General features: G+C 35.8%; 2 long non-coding RNA genes across 16 annotated transcripts in view; one reads left to right on the top strand and one right to left on the bottom strand.

Moving 5' to 3' along the window:
- The first annotated feature begins 4,017 nt into the window (after positions 1-4,017).
- Positions 4,018-17,187, top strand: part of LOC149554452 (uncharacterized) — a 291,407-nt gene continuing 278,237 nt past the window's right edge. For 4 of the 15 annotated variants that reach the window (XR_016364359.1, XR_016364356.1, XR_016364358.1 and 1 more), the window contains exons 1-2: positions 4,018-4,388; positions 4,644-4,738. This is a non-coding gene — a long non-coding RNA (uncharacterized LOC149554452). Of the gene's footprint in view, positions 4,389-4,482; positions 4,739-17,187 lie in introns of all 15 variants that reach the window. The other 11 variants (XR_016364370.1, XR_016364371.1, XR_016364369.1 and 8 more) reach the window with 10 other exon arrangements.
- On the bottom strand, positions 9,254-9,734 carry LOC149554453 (uncharacterized). The gene is made up of 2 exons (XR_016365232.1): positions 9,653-9,734; positions 9,254-9,541 (listed from the first exon to the last, which is right to left on the bottom strand). It is a non-coding gene; the product is annotated as an uncharacterized LOC149554453 (long non-coding RNA).

The raw sequence follows: 17,187 nt of genomic DNA, 5'->3' as shown, positions 1-17,187 counted from the left end.
TTGGCTAGTAGATAGCCAAAGCCCTTAGCTACTAAATCTAGAGAGAAGGTGCAAGAGGACAACCTTGACAGATATATCTAAAGAGCCCAAAAGCTTCAGATTGATGACCATTAATGGTGATGTAAGTAGAGGCATCCCTAAAAAGCATCCACACCGACTAACGAAATACTGGGCCAAAGCCAAGAGCTTTAAGCATAGCTAAAATAAAGGTCCATTCAATTCAGTCATGAGCTTTGACAAAATCAATCTTCAAGAATAGGGCCTGCTATTTGGAATGTTTGGCCCATTCCATCCCTTCCCAGACAATTATAATGTTGTCTAAAATATATTGAGACTTAATAAAACTAGTTTGATCAGGTCAAACAATTTGAGAGAGCAAATGCCAAATTTTAAGAGGGGGGGCCTTAGCAATGATCTTGTAGGAGACATTCAACAAAGTGATGGGCTGCTAATTGCAAATTTCTTCAGGATCGCTAGCTTTAGGTATGAATTTAATATTTCCTTTATTAATGATGTTACTTAATGAATTAGATTTGTATGCTTCATGATAAACATGAAGCAAATGGGGGCCAATGCCATCCCAAAGCACCTTGTAGAAGTTTAGAACTCATAGGGGAAGTCATCACATCTAAAGGCTTTGTCATCAAATATGGAAAGGATAACTCCTTTTAAATCTACAAGTGTTAGATTTTGCTCACAAAAGGCATATTGTTTAGGAGCAAGCCTATTAGGAGTAACATCAAGGTAGGCTCGCAGAACTTGATCACATGTAATAGAGGCCCCTTGAGCTGTAAAAACTGCTCATAATGACACACAAAAGCCTAGACAATATTCGATAGGTTGGTGAAAACTTGTTGATCTTCTCGGATGCATTTAATACCCATTGTAGAATGCTGAGCCCTCAAATCACTAAAATTTCCTTGGAAGCTTGATCACCAACCTCCAACCAATGGAGATAGGCCTTGATTTGAGCTCCCCAAGGAGCATAATTATCTACAACCTATTTTTGGAGCCTAAGGTTGACAAGTCAAACCTGGAGATCCTAATCAAACATATTAATGGTAAGAGCCTCAGAGGCTGTATGCAGATCAAGAGTAGTGGCTTCATAAGATCTTATGTGGTACATAGCTAGTTGTCTACCGTAAATGTGAAGAAATCTCGTAGTATGGAATATAACACCATTCCACCATTAAATCCATCCAACATGAGTGTGGGGCCAGAGCTTAAGATTCTAGACATGTAGAATGTGAGCAACAGTTGGCAGATGAGCCATCAAAGAGGTGTTGAGGCAAAATTGAGTTTTACTCGGGCGAGGCTAAGCTGTCTACCAAGTGATAGAAAAGAGAATGGGGGAGTGGTCTGATAATGTCACTTTACGTAGGGGAGTGATAGGTAGGGCATGCTTTTGAGAAAAGGAAAAAAAAAGGACTACACAGAAATCATAACCTTGTTAAGTCTCTTTAAATTTTTTTTTTGACCCAACTCAAAAATTGGACCAAGTGTGCCAAATCCCATTTGGGGGGCGGCGAGTAACATTAGGATCATAAAGGCCTAATTTGTTTTGCATGTAAAACTAGGCTTCCTATTTGCCAACTGCCCACCTAAAAGGTAGAAGCCCTTCTTTGTTAGAGGCTAGCTCAACCATGTTGAAGTCCTCACAAAAAACCCATGTTGCAGGTGGCAAATGATTCGCCAACCAATGCCACATATGTAAACATTGAATAACATCAATGGGAACATAAATGTTAACAATACCAAAAGAATGATTCTAAAAAGACAACAATATCCAAATCACCCTATGAAAAGGGTCAGGAACATGCAAAACAACAAAGGAAATTAAATGAGGGGAAAGAAGAGTAACAACAACACCTCGACTAGCTTAATGCTAAGAAGCAAAAATGACACTATCGGGCAAAATAACATGACAAGCTGAGGAGAGAAGAAATCCAACAACTTTAACTTCTCAGAGACAAAGAATATCAAGATCAAACCAACAAGTTTGATATCACGAACATAATATTTTCTAGGGAGGTCTATTAGCCCCTGCACATTCCATGAAAGGCAATTCATGGTAAACAAGCTTGCATGTCATCCTTGTCCCTTAGAGAGGAGAAACTGTCATGCAAAAAAGAGGGAGACTCAAAAGAGAGATCATCAATAGCTACGACCCTCTGAAGTTTCTCCCCATTGTCAAAAACTCTTCACGGCCATTTGGGCTGCAGGGCTGGTGTAGCTTTTGTTGGGCAATCATCAACACTGCTTGCAACGCATGAGTCCAAAGAGGACGCGGATCCGCGGTAGGAACCCCCACTGTCCCTTGGCCTCCAAGGTTTGAAACATGAGGTGGAAGGAGCAATGGAATAGAGGAGTCACTTGATATCTGGCTTGAGCTAGGTTTACCATGATCCATAGGCAAAGAGCTCGCCTTAGCCACAGCTGAACCCTTTCTTTTTTTTCACTACCATAGTCCATTCATCTTTCTCGGTAGCTAGAGTGGGCTTGGTTTTCGAAGCCAAGGTACGATTACGGTCCAACAAGGGACAATTGCTAATCTTGTGCTCAACTAACTGACACCAATAACAAGTGTTTGGAAGGTTGAGGTATGACACCTTCTGAGTAAAGGTGGTACCACCTATCTAGATTTTCACTGAATTTTTGAGGTCCCTAGACAGGTTGACATCAACATAAACCCTACGTTGGGGATGAGCGTTGAAAAAATTGTCTCGTTCAAGGCACACAACCTTGCCGACGGTTTGCACAATAGCAGGTAAAAAAGACTAGCAAGGAATGGGAAGCCCAGAAAATTCCACCCAAACAGGCACCTTAAGCTTTCAATCACCAAAAACAACAAAATATCACAACTAGTGTTGAAAAACCAAGAGGGATGACCTGACAGTCTAGGGACCTCGCACAAAAATATGCTCAACTTGGCTTGCATTGCCAAACCAAAAAAGAAAAAAATCCTTTGGTAAGGCTTTGAATGCCTTCAAGGCGAACACTTTGAGGTGCTCAAACCTTGCAAACCCATTCTCATAGTGTGATTTCAGGAGGAGTACGACCCAATAAAATACCCAAGAAGGGTCTGTTGTTCTAACCATGGGCATGCACTATCAAATTCCTTGGCATTCAAAATAATATTAGGAGAGGAATTACCTTGTGAAACACCTTGGGAACGAACTTGTGTGGGTGTTTGGTCGGTGGAGCCATTATCTCCACTAGCAACAACAACTCCAACGCCAACATCACCTGCTGGGCCGGAGAAGGCCGAACTCATTATAAATGAAATCTTATTCCTGCAGTAAATGCAGTATGACAAATAGTGGAAACTAGCAATGATTTAGACGGAGGCCATACAAACCCTAGAAGAGCTCATTTTCGTCTTCTCTATTAATAGATTATCTTTGATTTAATATGTTGATAAATTGTTTTTACAAAGTTGATTTAATATGTTATAAGTAGGTAAATTGGTTTTAGAAGCTTTTATAAAATAAAGAGAAGGTAAATTATTGACTCACTTTTAATAAATTAAAAAAAAGAGAAGGCTAAGTATAATAAAATGAAGAGAAGAGTAAGTATAATATTTGACAAAATTCCATAACCTAGCTCATTTGATGAAAATAATAGCTTTTTAGGTGATCTTAATAGTTTTATGACAAACTCGATAGAAATAGGTGAATATAATTGGTTGATCTTTACAAAACTAATTAGCTAATTGTAGTAAATAATTAATAATAAAAAGATAATTTCTAATTGATCAAGTCCTATGATTTTAATTACAAGAAATTAAAAAAGTGTTACAATAGGCCTACCAGGGAAATACTAATAAAAGAAATGCATCAATATCTATATCACAATAATAACAATAATAATAAAATACACCATGATTACCCCATAAACAAGATATTTAAAACCATAATTAATTTTTTTCTAACCCCTTCCTCACTATAATAAGAATCGGAAGGAAACTATTATAAATTAGGTTATACTCGGATCTGAATGCATCATTTTTGAGCGGGAACATAATACACTCCTAACAAGAATCATTTCTTTTGAAATAACTAAAAACCAAAAAGCTACACAATTCATTCCCCGGTAAACCAATTCCCTTTATCTTTTTATAGCTGTCACCGGAACCGGCGGTTTTCGAGCAAAGTTGGTTAGTATCAGTACCACGGTTTTAATCTTCTATCAGAAACCATCTATTATCGCAGAGAACAGTCTTCCAGAATCTGTATATAATCAACAAGAATTTTGGCGGTTTTTCTGAAATTTCCCCTTTTATACCAAACTACAGTGCGTCACGTGAAGGAGAGCCAATGGCAGTGGAGAATTAATTGGATTATGTTCCATATTTAGCAATATCGCGTGCCATTATGTACTGCATCGCGGTACAAATTTACATTATTTTATTACTGCAACTATGCTTTTTTGATTTGAGCTTAATTTTCGTTTAATTTATATGCACTCCATTTGTTTCTGCAGTGTTCCGTATGCCAGTTTTCAGAAGCACTTACGTTTTCTCTGATCTTTAATAATTACGTCTACAGGCCCTTTCTTATTTTTGTATTTCAGGATATTTTCATTGTGTTAGCTCCTGAATGCGTTTTTGTTCGTAACTTTTGGTGCTTTCTTGAGAATAAAAGGGCTCAGCTAAAAAGGAATTAATTGCTCTGTATGGATTTATACGAGTTTGCTGTGTTGCTGCACGATTTGTGCGCTATTTTCCAGCTTCCAGCAGGTATTATTCTATGTGCCCTAGATTAAATATAAAGAAGTTCTGTTCATGGATTTGCCCTAAATATTACTGTAATGGAATCGAACCAGTCACAGTATAATGATATTGAAATGTGTATATGATGTATTTGGACTCTGATCTGCTAGGTTAGGGAAAATGATACCGGGAAATAAAATTTTCAACTGATTAAGATTCTGTAGAATTAATGTTTTCTCGGAAATGTGAAATTGCGTTAAATTTGTAAACGAAATGTGATATTGTGTGTAATGATTGACCTCCATCTGTTCGGTAACGACTCTTAGGTGTTAAGATTATAAGATCGTGTTGACAGGAGAAAAAGAAACTTATATGCTTGGAGTGCAGAGTTTTTCACCGCAGCGCTTGGAGTGCAGAAATTTTCCCCTTATGGGATTATGTATTGGATTAGGATTGATATTCACCTAGAAAATACAGTTATTAGAATAGAAGAACAGCTTTTCTAGGTCATAGAAATCCATGGTTTGATTGATAAAGACGAGGCTCAGACTGGCAGGGAATTTAGTGATTAGTATTTTACTCTCAAGCTTCTTGGCATTTCATTACTCGTAAACGGAAAATAATGTTGGTAGGAGAAAACATCCGTTTTTCTTCTCTTTCCCGTAATAAGAGGGGCATGCGATTAGAACGACAGCTTCTATAGGCCTTAGAAATCCATAATTTCTTTGCTAAACATGAGGCTTCAGCCTTTGATTCGCAGGGAAATGTGTTTGTAGTATTTTAACTCCCAGTTTCTTGGTATTTCAATACATTGTGATGTGAATATCAGGATTTAACTGTGTGATTTTTGAGTCAAACTCGATGACCCATGTTTCATGAGTAGTGATTCAACATGAATCCATCTCTCATGAGAATAAATGGAACATTTAGCACTCATTGGATCTAGGTGATGCTCACAGGGGTGAAGCACCGGGACTTCCCGGGAGGTCACCCATCCCAGTACTACTCCAGCCTGAGCGCGCTTAACTACGGAGTTTCCTCCAAAGTTAAACCCAAAGCTTGCAACCCCATTTGCAAAACCTTCACCAAGTGTTGTGCCTTATGAACTATTCATTAGAAAGCCCATTTCAATACATTTCCCTACAAAATTTAAACAATATTGTTATTTTATTTTTCATCTGTATTGAAACAAAATTTAAAAAATACAAATGAGGAGGACGAAACATCTGCTTTGAAAGTTATTTAATGCGTTAGTACAGAAGGGATCCAGAAAAAACGTTTTTAATTTTATTCTACTTTCTACAGTACTGTAAAAATGCTTTAAAAAAATACAAATGAGGAGAACGAAACATCTGTTGAGATGTCACCTGCTTTGAAAGTTGTTTACTGGCATTAGTACGAGACAGATACAAATTGGTCTATTATTTAACCTACAATGTAACTTGTTAGAGTCTTATTACACGATAGAGACAAGTACGGAGAATATTTTAATGCGCAAGTTGCTCTGAATATATTGAAGGGAAACGATGGAGCCCAGTATGCGATTATGATGTGGACACGTAGAAATATATGTCCCCTTATTGTAACCATCATATTGATTTGTAAGCGATGTAGTTGAGCTTTGCTTTCAGGAAACGAGATTCAATCCTTTGGGGATGGAATAAGTTTTGGATTTTCTGGGGAGAGAGTTTCAGGAGTCATGTTATTGTTGTATGAACGTATAGTTATTTATTTATTTGGACATTTGAAATTCCCGAAATAATTTGTAAGTTGATTATAAGATATCTTTTATAATATTATATAATTTCTTATAATTATATAAACTAAATATCAGTTATAATTTATAAAAGCTATTATTAATATTATTTTCAATTAGAATGATTACGAATATAGATTTAAACAAATGTTTATATAATTTGGGAAAAAATTATATGTTCAATTTTGAACATAGAATTGTAAATAAATATTTAAAACTATTGTTTGTAAAAATTATAAAGATTTATTATTTAATAATATTTTAGATTTGAAAAAATTAGATTATTAATATTTTCTTGAAATTTTAGAGTAGTTTACAAATTAAAGAAGATAATGTGCAATAAATTATATGCTTGATCTTTTGCAACTTGTCTATTTTCATGGGTAATGTTTTTCCAATTTTGTTAATAGAAACTTTTTTTATTTTAAAATTTTTCAAGATATTTAAATTTTTACAAATATTTTGAATAAAAAGATTAACAATGAATAAAATAAATAAATATAGATTGCTAATTTTAAAATGATCTTTGGATTAATTTTTTTAATCATTCACATATGAAGATGTCAAGTATTAAAAGTCATTTGTTAAAGACTATATATTCTATTTATTTTCCCATCCACTGAAATATCTTTTTTATAAATAAGAAAATGTTTTGCATTAGTCCTCATTCAAAAGAACATGTCTAATGAGGAAGAAAACCCAAAAACTAAGAATCATTGTAGTAGAATGACACATCGTTAAACACAAGTACAAACACTAGGAATAAGTCCACTAAGTAGTCCACTAAATGTTCTAGCAAAGCTCATCAAAATGTGAAGTAAGCTCATCCAAAGTAGAAGAAATCAATGTAACAACAATAGTAGCAATATCAAAACCTTGAGAGACTCATAAGTAGCATTAGCCACCACAATAGAATAGCCATGAAGAGCACTAAAAAAAGGTGTAACAACATATTAATATGTACAAAATGGCAGTTGATAAAAAAAAAGGGGGCAGCCAAATCACCGCTTAACCAAAGACTACAATAGAGTCCTTTTCTTTGTGTCTTGTAGAAAATGAAAGATGTTCTATGTCAGAGTTATGGGTCAGTATAAGGGGATATCATCGACCTCCAATTTTTGCTATAAAATGATGGGGAGAATTCTCCAATGTAATTGTGGTTGCCTATATAAGTAGTTGTTAAGCAATATATTAAAATTATAAAAATTATTATTTTTGAAGTGTGGAGAGAGACTTTTTTGGGGGTTTTCCTCTTGTACTATAATCTTGTTTTGAAGAGAAAAATTCTACCAATGCACGAATAAAGAAATTTATGATAAATTCATAAATGGAATGGAGGTACCACATGATGACAAAGCTAGGAAGGGTTTAAAAGGAAAAATGATGGCATTTTTCTTGACTGCGTTTGAAAAATAATAATTTAATGTCCAACAAAAATAGCTCTAGTCAATGATAATTTAGAAATTTATGTACAAAATTATATTTTAAAATGTAAATCATTACAAAATTTTCAATTCTAAAAATTAATTAGATGAAAGCTAGAAAAAAATTATGATTATGATTTTAAAAATTATGAATTACAATGACATATCAGAAAGTCGTTCTCTTTGAAAACATAAAATGTATACAAGCATTGTGTGCCCAAATCATTGTACGCTTCCTCCAATTGTTTGCAATGCCTCTTAACAATTTTCTTATACGTTGGATTTGGAACACACCAATCAAATGACATTCTTGCTAGTATATTTATTTATAAAATCTTGGAATTGATAGATAAAACTTACTGTACATATTCATCTCTTCTTTGTGAAGAAGACATTCAAATAATACTCAATTGCAAACAACATAGGATCGACATCTACGGGCATCTGAATAAGAATAGGGTAATCTTTGAGTCAGCTAAAGGATTTTCCCAATTCATACGTTTTGTCAACAAGATTCCAGTACTCCTTTCTACAGACAATGGTCCCATCAAAGCGTTTTGGAATAGTTGCTACAATTGATATGCCCTTCACTCCCACATTGTCTTTGTTAGTGTTGTTAAACAAGAACTCAATATCTAAAAAGAAAAGGTTACATGAATTGTTAAAGGCAATTAATTATATTTATTTCAATATAGAAAGTTGACACATTAAGTTTTCACAATCTGTTAAATTTAGAAGAATCACTTTTCAATTAAATTATGTGGTAGTTCTTGTGTTACTTTTTAGAATATATTATTTTATGGTCTATTATTTAGGGTTCTTGAGTGTTATAAAATCATTTTGTTTTAAATAGTATTTAATCATTTTGCTAATAAATGATAGAACAAGAAGTGAAATATTAAAAAACCCTATCCCACAATGTCATTCAAAAGCTAATCTTCCAAGCATAAAAATAAGATAGAACTAGATTAAGTTTTTAGGGCAAAAGAGTGCTAAAATATACTTAAATGATGAAAAAGAATCGTCCATATTAGACTGGTGATACCCACATTTTTTTGGTGCACAACTCAAATGTTGAATCACATTGGCTTTTCAAAAATTACCTCAACAGTAAAAATAGGGCTGTTGCAAGAGCCTATGACTTGTTAAGCAATATAATTGTTATCATCGCTGTAGGCTTTAAATACAATATAACAAAACATTGTCGGCTAACAGGGCTAAATTAAATAAATTTAAATACTAATTTAAAGGCTAAACTAAATAAATCTTTAACAATGATTCAAAGGCTAAACTAAATAAGACCAATATCGATGCCAAAATTCATGTTTTCAGAGAAGAATTTTTTTGAAGAACCTTGAATAATGATGAAAAAATTGTTGTTAATTATTTTCACTACCTAAAGGAATCGATAGGCTCGTACATCTGATTTGGCAGTGCTCAAAGGATGGCGTTGATTTACAAAATCTTGAGGAGAATAGTGTTAGAAATCTCCCAAAAATGTCTTGGCACCATCCACGCTGGGAAATAAGGCAGCTCGATATAGATTTGAGATAAAAGATCCGGCGAACCCCAAGACGAACCTTTTATCTCCACTCTTCCCATGTGGACAATCACCAGTTGCTCTATGAAGAGGAAAACCTCTTTGCAATCCTAAATTTAAAAAAACAAAGAATAAATTTTTTGTCATTATATAACTAAACCAAATGATCTGCAGAGAAAAAGAGTTAGATCTTATTAAGAAAACCTATAATAATTCCTTACCTTGCATGACTATTCCGAGAGGTAGAATGAATTCCCATTTTGAGAGGCATAAGGAATTCTTCTTCCTTCAAAAAACTGAAAAGATAAATTAGCGACAAGACAGAAGGAGATTCAAATTCTTGACGTGTCTATATAGGAATGACCTATTCATTTAGCAGAAGTAACTTTCATGCAACCTACACACAAAAGAATATTAATTTGGATAGCTGGAATGCCAACAGGCTCCCAAATGATATATATTGTCAGTTCAATGAAATATTTTTGTAACATTTGTAGGGTGCAATTTTTTTTGTAATTTTTTCACTAGAAAATTAAAAAGATTACCAGGAAAATAGAGTACAGCTAATCATAAAACAAAAATTAAAATCCAAAATTCCATTTTAATAGAAAGCACTCACAATACCATAGGATAGATGAAATTGTTTGATGTTTTTGAGATTCCTAAAAAATGAACTAATAGCCAAAAATAACTTGAAAACTTTAATCTCCTGCGTTATGGCAGGAACTAGCAAACTATGATAGAGAAAAAGAGGAGAAACAAGAGTAGAAACAAGAAGGCAAGATAGGGAGAAATCAGAGGTTATCAATATTAGAAGGGAGAGTATTGATCATCAAATTGCTTTATTAGCAAGGAAGTCTACATAGCCATTGACTTCCTCATAATAATGAGTCAGACTTGAAGTATTAAACAACTTTAAAACCATTGAAGTATTAATATTTTTATATTGTCAAATATGAAAAGACTTGTTGGAGATTGCATAGAAAGTGAAGATGGAGTCCTCAAGAATAACATCCTGAAAGAGAGGGCTAAATCAATGACAATACCCAACACCTGATCTGCTTGGGTTGCCTGTTGAGGAACCATCATAATTTATTTTGCACTTGCCACTTGGGGCTGAGGATAGACCATTTAACAAACCTACAAGTAGCTTGTTTTAACAGCATGAGACTCAGAAGAACCTCTGTTGGGAAGACCTATGAGGGGTTTCCATTTATGTTTAATCTCACTATCCCAAGATGAGAAAAGAGTGAAACAGTCCCCCCTCGCAGATGTACATTTCCAACCTTATAAGGAAATTGGGTCGAGGAGGAAGATTTGAAAGTTGGGTTGTTCTTTTCCAACCAAACGTTCCAAATGAGAAGAGAAGGGCGTATTGTCATAAGCTTGCAAAGGAGGAAGCCAAATGTAATAACAAATATTGAAGTTTCAGCTTAGCACATAAGGGCGGAGGCCAGCCCAGCCTGCCATATAGCCAGTATGACATTAAAAAAATATTTACTGTTGAATTATTTATATGTTCTTAATTTTAATTTATTTAATTATTTATTCTTTACGATATATAAATTATAATTGTTTTCTAGAACAAGCTAAAATATTCTTAGTCAGAACTTCAATATTTAAAAATAATTTGTAAAATCAAATATTAAAAATATAAGATTTCTCACAAACATATATTGGTTTAGGAAATATCATATTAAAATAGTATTGAATGATCTATTATCAGAATATAAATAGTTAAAGAAGAAAAAACTAATAAAAATAACAAACTTATTAACTAAACAGATAAATAAAAAATACTGTATATAAAAACAATTATAAAATATAAAAAATATTCAAAGACAAATTCAGCATGAAAATTATTTATTAAAATGAATTTAGTAATAAATAAGAAAAACTCATTTAAATTTTCTCAGTACAAGCTGTTATCATCATCTTAGTCGTGAGAGCATCTGTAAACCTGGTGATTTGCACACTGCTTTGTGTGCAGCCTGTTACTGTTTGACCAATAATTAGGTTCATTTATTTTTCCTAAATAGAAGCTGTTATAATCATTTTAGAATAGTAAGAGCCACTACTGACCTCCCCTGCTGCATGCAGCCTGTGACTTCCCAACTACGGGTATTGCAGGTATATCAACGAGACTACAGTCTTAAAGGTCTATCAATGAGACCTCTTTCAATATATGTATACCTAAGTAAGGCTTTCGTTAATTTCGATATTTACACGAGCAATTTGTTTTGAACATTTTTGGCATTAACCTCTTATTGTTGGAGCTCTACAAGTCTTAAAAACTACCTTATATGCTTTCAGACAGCTCATCAATTATAGGATTTGACTATGCTGAAAACTCAATGTAACCTCCATTTCAATGAAAATAAGCGGTACAGTCCTTATAAACATGGGAAAGTCATATAAATGCTTTCAAGTAGAAAGTATCCATTTAAAGCGGTATTACAGGACATTGATTAGAATAAAAGGATTTGGTCTAAAAAATTTTAGAAGGGGAAAACTTCAGTTTGGACGAGTAAATCATTACCCAATTCCTTTAATGATTTGGAATGCATAAAATGTATTTACGTGAAAATCGATTTTGAAGCCTCCACGCCTCGTCAATCCCAGGATTTAATCAGTCTCTAACAAATATAGATAATGGTCCGTTCCTCAGTATTTTTTGCGTCAAAGGCTTAAAAGCCTCCTGTAGTTGATGCTCCTAGATCCCACAAGCTTCCTTCAGTTGATGCTCGTAGATGCACATATATGGAAGAACGAATCCTAATACCAGAAAGTGGAAAGAAACAGACCACACAGTTCATATTGCATGCCAACTGCATAGGTTTGCATAGCATACAGAAAGCGTTCGCCTTTTTGGCTAATTATTCTTTACTCGCTGAAGTATTCTCTGTGACCAGCAGCTGTCGTGTTCGCTATTTGTTGAAGGGGCGTACTCATACTAGTTCATATATATAAAATAAGTTGAGAGATATCCTTTTTGAGGCACGTATTTTCATAATCTCATTCTATCTTTCTGGCTCATTTTATTTTTGTAAAATATATATAAGCTAGTTTATTATTAAATTGATTAAAAAATAAGAAATGAAAGTCGTTGGATTCTTCTGATTTTGGTAGTCATGGGTGTTGGGGAATGCTTAAACAATATTTAAAAATAGACACAAAATCACCTGCCCGATGAGCTGCTTGCTCGAACCGTATTCCCAAATTCATTCTTGGTATGTAACTAATGCGTCTAGTAAAGAAAGAAATTGAAACATGCAACATATGACATGATGTAACTGATCCACTGTTACTTTTTGTTTCTTTAAATTCTATTTTCACCTCACATTACAAACAAGTAAATGCCTATCAAATTTTTTGAAAAGTGCTTATTGTTTACATTGAAGATTGCTACCACTGTAGAAAGCCTCTCGGCTTAATCATGGGTGTTGGGGAATGCTTAAACAATATTTAAAAATAGACACAAAATCACCTGCCCGATGAGCTGCTTGCTCGAACCGTATTCCCAAATTCATTCTTGGTATGTAACTAATGCGTCTAGTAAAGAAAGAAATTGAAACATGCAACATATGGCAATATGTAACTAATCCACTGTTACTTTTTGTTTCTTTAAATTCTATTTTCACCTCACATTACAAACAGGTAAATGCCTGTCAATTTTTTTGAAAAGTGCTTATTGTTTACATTGAAGATTGCTACCACTGTAGAAAGCCTCTCGGCTTAAAAAAAGAGCAAAACATTTTCTTTTTCAAGCTACAAATAGGTTTGTCTTCTTCCCTTGGATGCTGTGTATTATGAATTATCTGAAGAATTATTATTGACAGCAAATCCTTGCTTTACTCCATTCCCTCTGCATTCTTCATTCTTTATGATTTCAAAAATCAAAGAGTTTCTTACGTTACAGTTCATCTGCATAACAATAATATCATATAAATAATCATTGCTGATAAACGTGAAAAACAGATTAACCGCTTGAGAAAAAATTCAAAGAATTTTGTTCGAGTGATTCCTTTGGTTGACAGAAGACGAACACAAAATGTCAAAAACAGAAAAGCCACTAAATTTGAATTTTGCGTAGATATTCCATAATCATTTAATTACTTGTATGTTTGTGTTATAACATCTAAATACTAGAAATCAGACCTTGGTGTTATTACAATAATAGATAAGACGTCTATTATTAGTTAATGGTTATCTTGTAAATATCTTTAGCTTTAGTTTGCTTTCGTTTTTTGCTTTCTCTGGAATAGAATGTTTCTATTCTTTACGATCGTTTCCTAAGGAAACATCGTTTCTTCCCTTTGTATAAATTGACTTTTCGGTCTCTGTTATTAATAAGTAAGTATTTACCAATTACCTCGTAATATGGTATCAGAGCTAAATACTTTAATTTTTTCGGAAAAATTTATAATTTCTTCTTGAAATTATTTGTTTAAATTTTTCCAATATTATTTCAGCTAATTTCTCCAAAACCCACCTAGGGTTTTTCTGCTTGGAGAAATTCCCAAATTACGGGTCTGCAAATCGCGTGGAAATCGTGGCCATTTTTTGAAGACTCACGTTTTTGGGGTGAAAATCTGCATGTTTTTGTATCAAATCTTCATGCTCTTAGCCGTCTTAGTCTGTCATCGTGCTCTGGGAAGCAGATTCGACCATTTTTCATCAAGAAATCTGAAGTTTTTTCAAGTTTTTTTCAGCTAGGGCCGTTTTTTTTCGAAACCCTAATTTTTGGGGTCGGAAAAAAATTTTGTTTGCAGATTCTTGGTGGGTTTTTCGAGAGCTCAACTGGGTTGTCCGTTTTTTCTGGGTGCCTCGATTTTCGAGCTGGCGGGTTCAAAAAATGACAGCAGATTCCTTTTGGGTCATTCTCTGATTCTTTTGGGTCTTTTGTATTTTTGCCTCGAAGAACGTGCCTTCACAGATTTTCACAGGTTTTCATTGAAAAACGTGCCATGGCATCTCTGACAAATATTTTGCTCGAGCATAATTCCAAATTCAATGGTCACAATTATGGAACCTGGAAGCAACGCATCATTGCAATCTTCGAATATCGAAACACTGATCAACTTGTTCTGGGTGTTACGCAGCGTCCGACTTCTCCGGGTCCTGATCAAGATACATGGGATTTGAATAATCGAGAGGCAGTAATGCTTCTCAAACTATCCGTAGCTGATGACCAGCTTTCTCAGATTCCATCTGGCAAGACAGCGGCCGAAATCTGGACACATCTAAAAGGTCTTCATGAGACTTCCGACAAGAGTAGAGCCTTCTTTCTGAAAAACACTCTGTTTTCTATTGTCATGATGAGCACACCTTGCTCCAGGCACACCTGAATCGGATTCAGGAAATCCGTGATCAGTTACTTGCCATCGGTCGCAAGATGGAGGAAGAGGATATTGTGGTAATCACTCTTCGGAGTTTACCAAATTCCTATGAGCATTTTATCGAGACTCTCAACATCACATCTACTGGTGTTGATCTAAAGTTCACTGATCTTTGCACCCTGCTACTTCAGCAAGATCGGTGGAAACAACAGTTCGGTAGCAGCTCCAGTTCCACCTCCACTGAGCAAGCCTTTGCTGCGAAATCCTTTCAGAAGGATAAGGGCAAGTTTCAGCAACCATCTCAGCAGAAGTCTTCTGCTCTAGCATCTGATGGTACCAAAAAGAAGAACATTCAATGCAACTATTGCCACAAGTATGGTCACATGAAGGTTGCATGTCGGAAACGCTTAGCTGCCCAGTCTAAGCAATCAGGTTCGCAACCCAAAGCGAACAGTGCAGAGCACACTGAGCAGGCGAAATCTGCCTTTTATGCCTTCATGGCTAAAAGATCCGCAGATCATGTACAGTCATCTGCCTGGTACATTGATTAAGGTGCCTCTCGACATTTCACTCACCGCAGAGACTGGTTTACTGACTACCAGCCTTATTCAAATTCTGTTATCTTTGGTGGTGGAGAAGAGTACACGGTTGTTGGTAAAGGCAACATTCAAATTCAGTCTGTTGGGAGGAAGCTCATATTCCTTGATGTGTACTACGTTCCAGGGATGGAACTAAATCTACTCTCGGTCAGTCAGTTGCTGCGACATTCTCCACACTTGGCAGTCACCTTCAGTTCACATCAGTGCACCATCACTGATCGGGCGACTAAGTCTACTATTGCAATTGGTCTTGAGGATCATGGTCTTTTCAGACTTACTAATTCTGGTGATTCTCAGGACTTAGCTATGGCTGCTTGGCGATCTTCCATCAGCACACTTTGGCATCAGCGATATGGGCACTTAAATGTGCATTATCTCTCACAACTTGCTCGGGATGAGCTTGTTCTTGGTTTGCCAGAGATTCAAACCCAACACTTTGGAGTTTGTGACGCATGTCAGGCTAGGAAGCAACATCGCACACCTTTCCCCAGTGGCGATTCTTGGCGAGCTTCTCAAGTACTTCAGCTTGTTCATGCTGATATTTGCGGCCCTATGGCCACTCCTTCTGTTCTTGGGTACAGGTATTTTCTGTTGTTTGTAGATGATTTCAGTAGAAAAATGCGGGTGTATTTCCTTAAAAAGAAATCCGATGCATTTATTGTATTTCAGAAGTTTAAACCCTTAGTTGAAAAAGAGTCTGGGAAATCTATTATTACTCTTAGATCAGACAATGGGGGGGAATTTTGTTCTAATGTTTTCTCCAACTTCTTGGATACACATGGCATCCAACGCCAGTTCACCACAACCCACACGCCACAACAGAACAGTGTAGTTGAACGTCGGAACAGGACAATCACCGAGATGGCTCGTTCCATGCTCGAACACAGACATGTTCCGAAGCGTTTTTGGGCAGAAGCAGTTAACACTGCAGTTTATCTGTTGAACCGGTCACCCACAGTGGCGGTCAAAGGTAAAACTCCGGAAGAGGCCTGGTCAGGTCGCAAGCCCAGAATCAGTCACCTGAAGGTTTTTGGCTCTCTTGCTTTTGTTTGGATCCCTGATGCTTCACGCACCAAGTTGGATGCCAAGAGTCAGAAACTGATGCTTGCTGGATATAGCAGTCTTCACAAAGCCTACCGCCTTATTGATGTTAAGACATCTCGTCTCATATACAGTCGCGATGTAGTCTTTGATGAGCAGCGAGGACCATTCATGCCTGTTTCTCCTGTTCCTGATCCAGCAGACCAGCCTATGCAGGTTCATAATTTGGGAGTTCGGCTTCCATTAGGTCCACCTGATGGGAGGGCTCCAGTAGCTCCTACAGCTCCAGTCCTGCCAGTGATACCTGTACAGCCACCTCCGGCTTCTCCTGCAGGATCACCTCGTTTTGAAGATGCTTCACCTGAGTTTGATCCAGATTCTTCTGATCAGGATCCTGCTGATCAAGCATCTCCTAGTACTACTGTTGGTCATTCTCCTCTCCGGCCTAAGTGGTGGGCTAAGACACTTGCTGATCTTCATGATAATGAGCTCATTGATGGGAGAACTACTCGAAAAAAAGAGCAAAACTATAGATTCTGTTAACTTTGCTCTTATGGCCAACATTCACAGTGTGTTTGAACCTCAAACATATTCTGAGGCTAAAGGAATTCCAGAGTGGGAACAGGCTATGCAATCTGAACACCAGAGCCTGCTGAAGAACAACACTTGGGTCCTTTCTGATCTTCCCCCAGGGAAGAAACCCATTAGCTGCAAATGGGTCTACAAAATCAAATACAAATCAGATGGTACTTTGGATAAGTACAAAGCTCGTTTAGT

The sequence above is a fragment of the Cupressus sempervirens genome, chromosome 5 (assembly GCF_028749045.1).
Source record: "Cupressus sempervirens isolate cs-2001-9-10 chromosome 5, ASM2874904v1, whole genome shotgun sequence".
Classification (NCBI taxonomy): domain Eukaryota; kingdom Viridiplantae; phylum Streptophyta; class Pinopsida; order Cupressales; family Cupressaceae; genus Cupressus; species Cupressus sempervirens.
The sequence above is the reverse complement of the archived record's forward strand: the minus strand, read 5'-3'. Positions and strand labels throughout refer to the sequence as shown.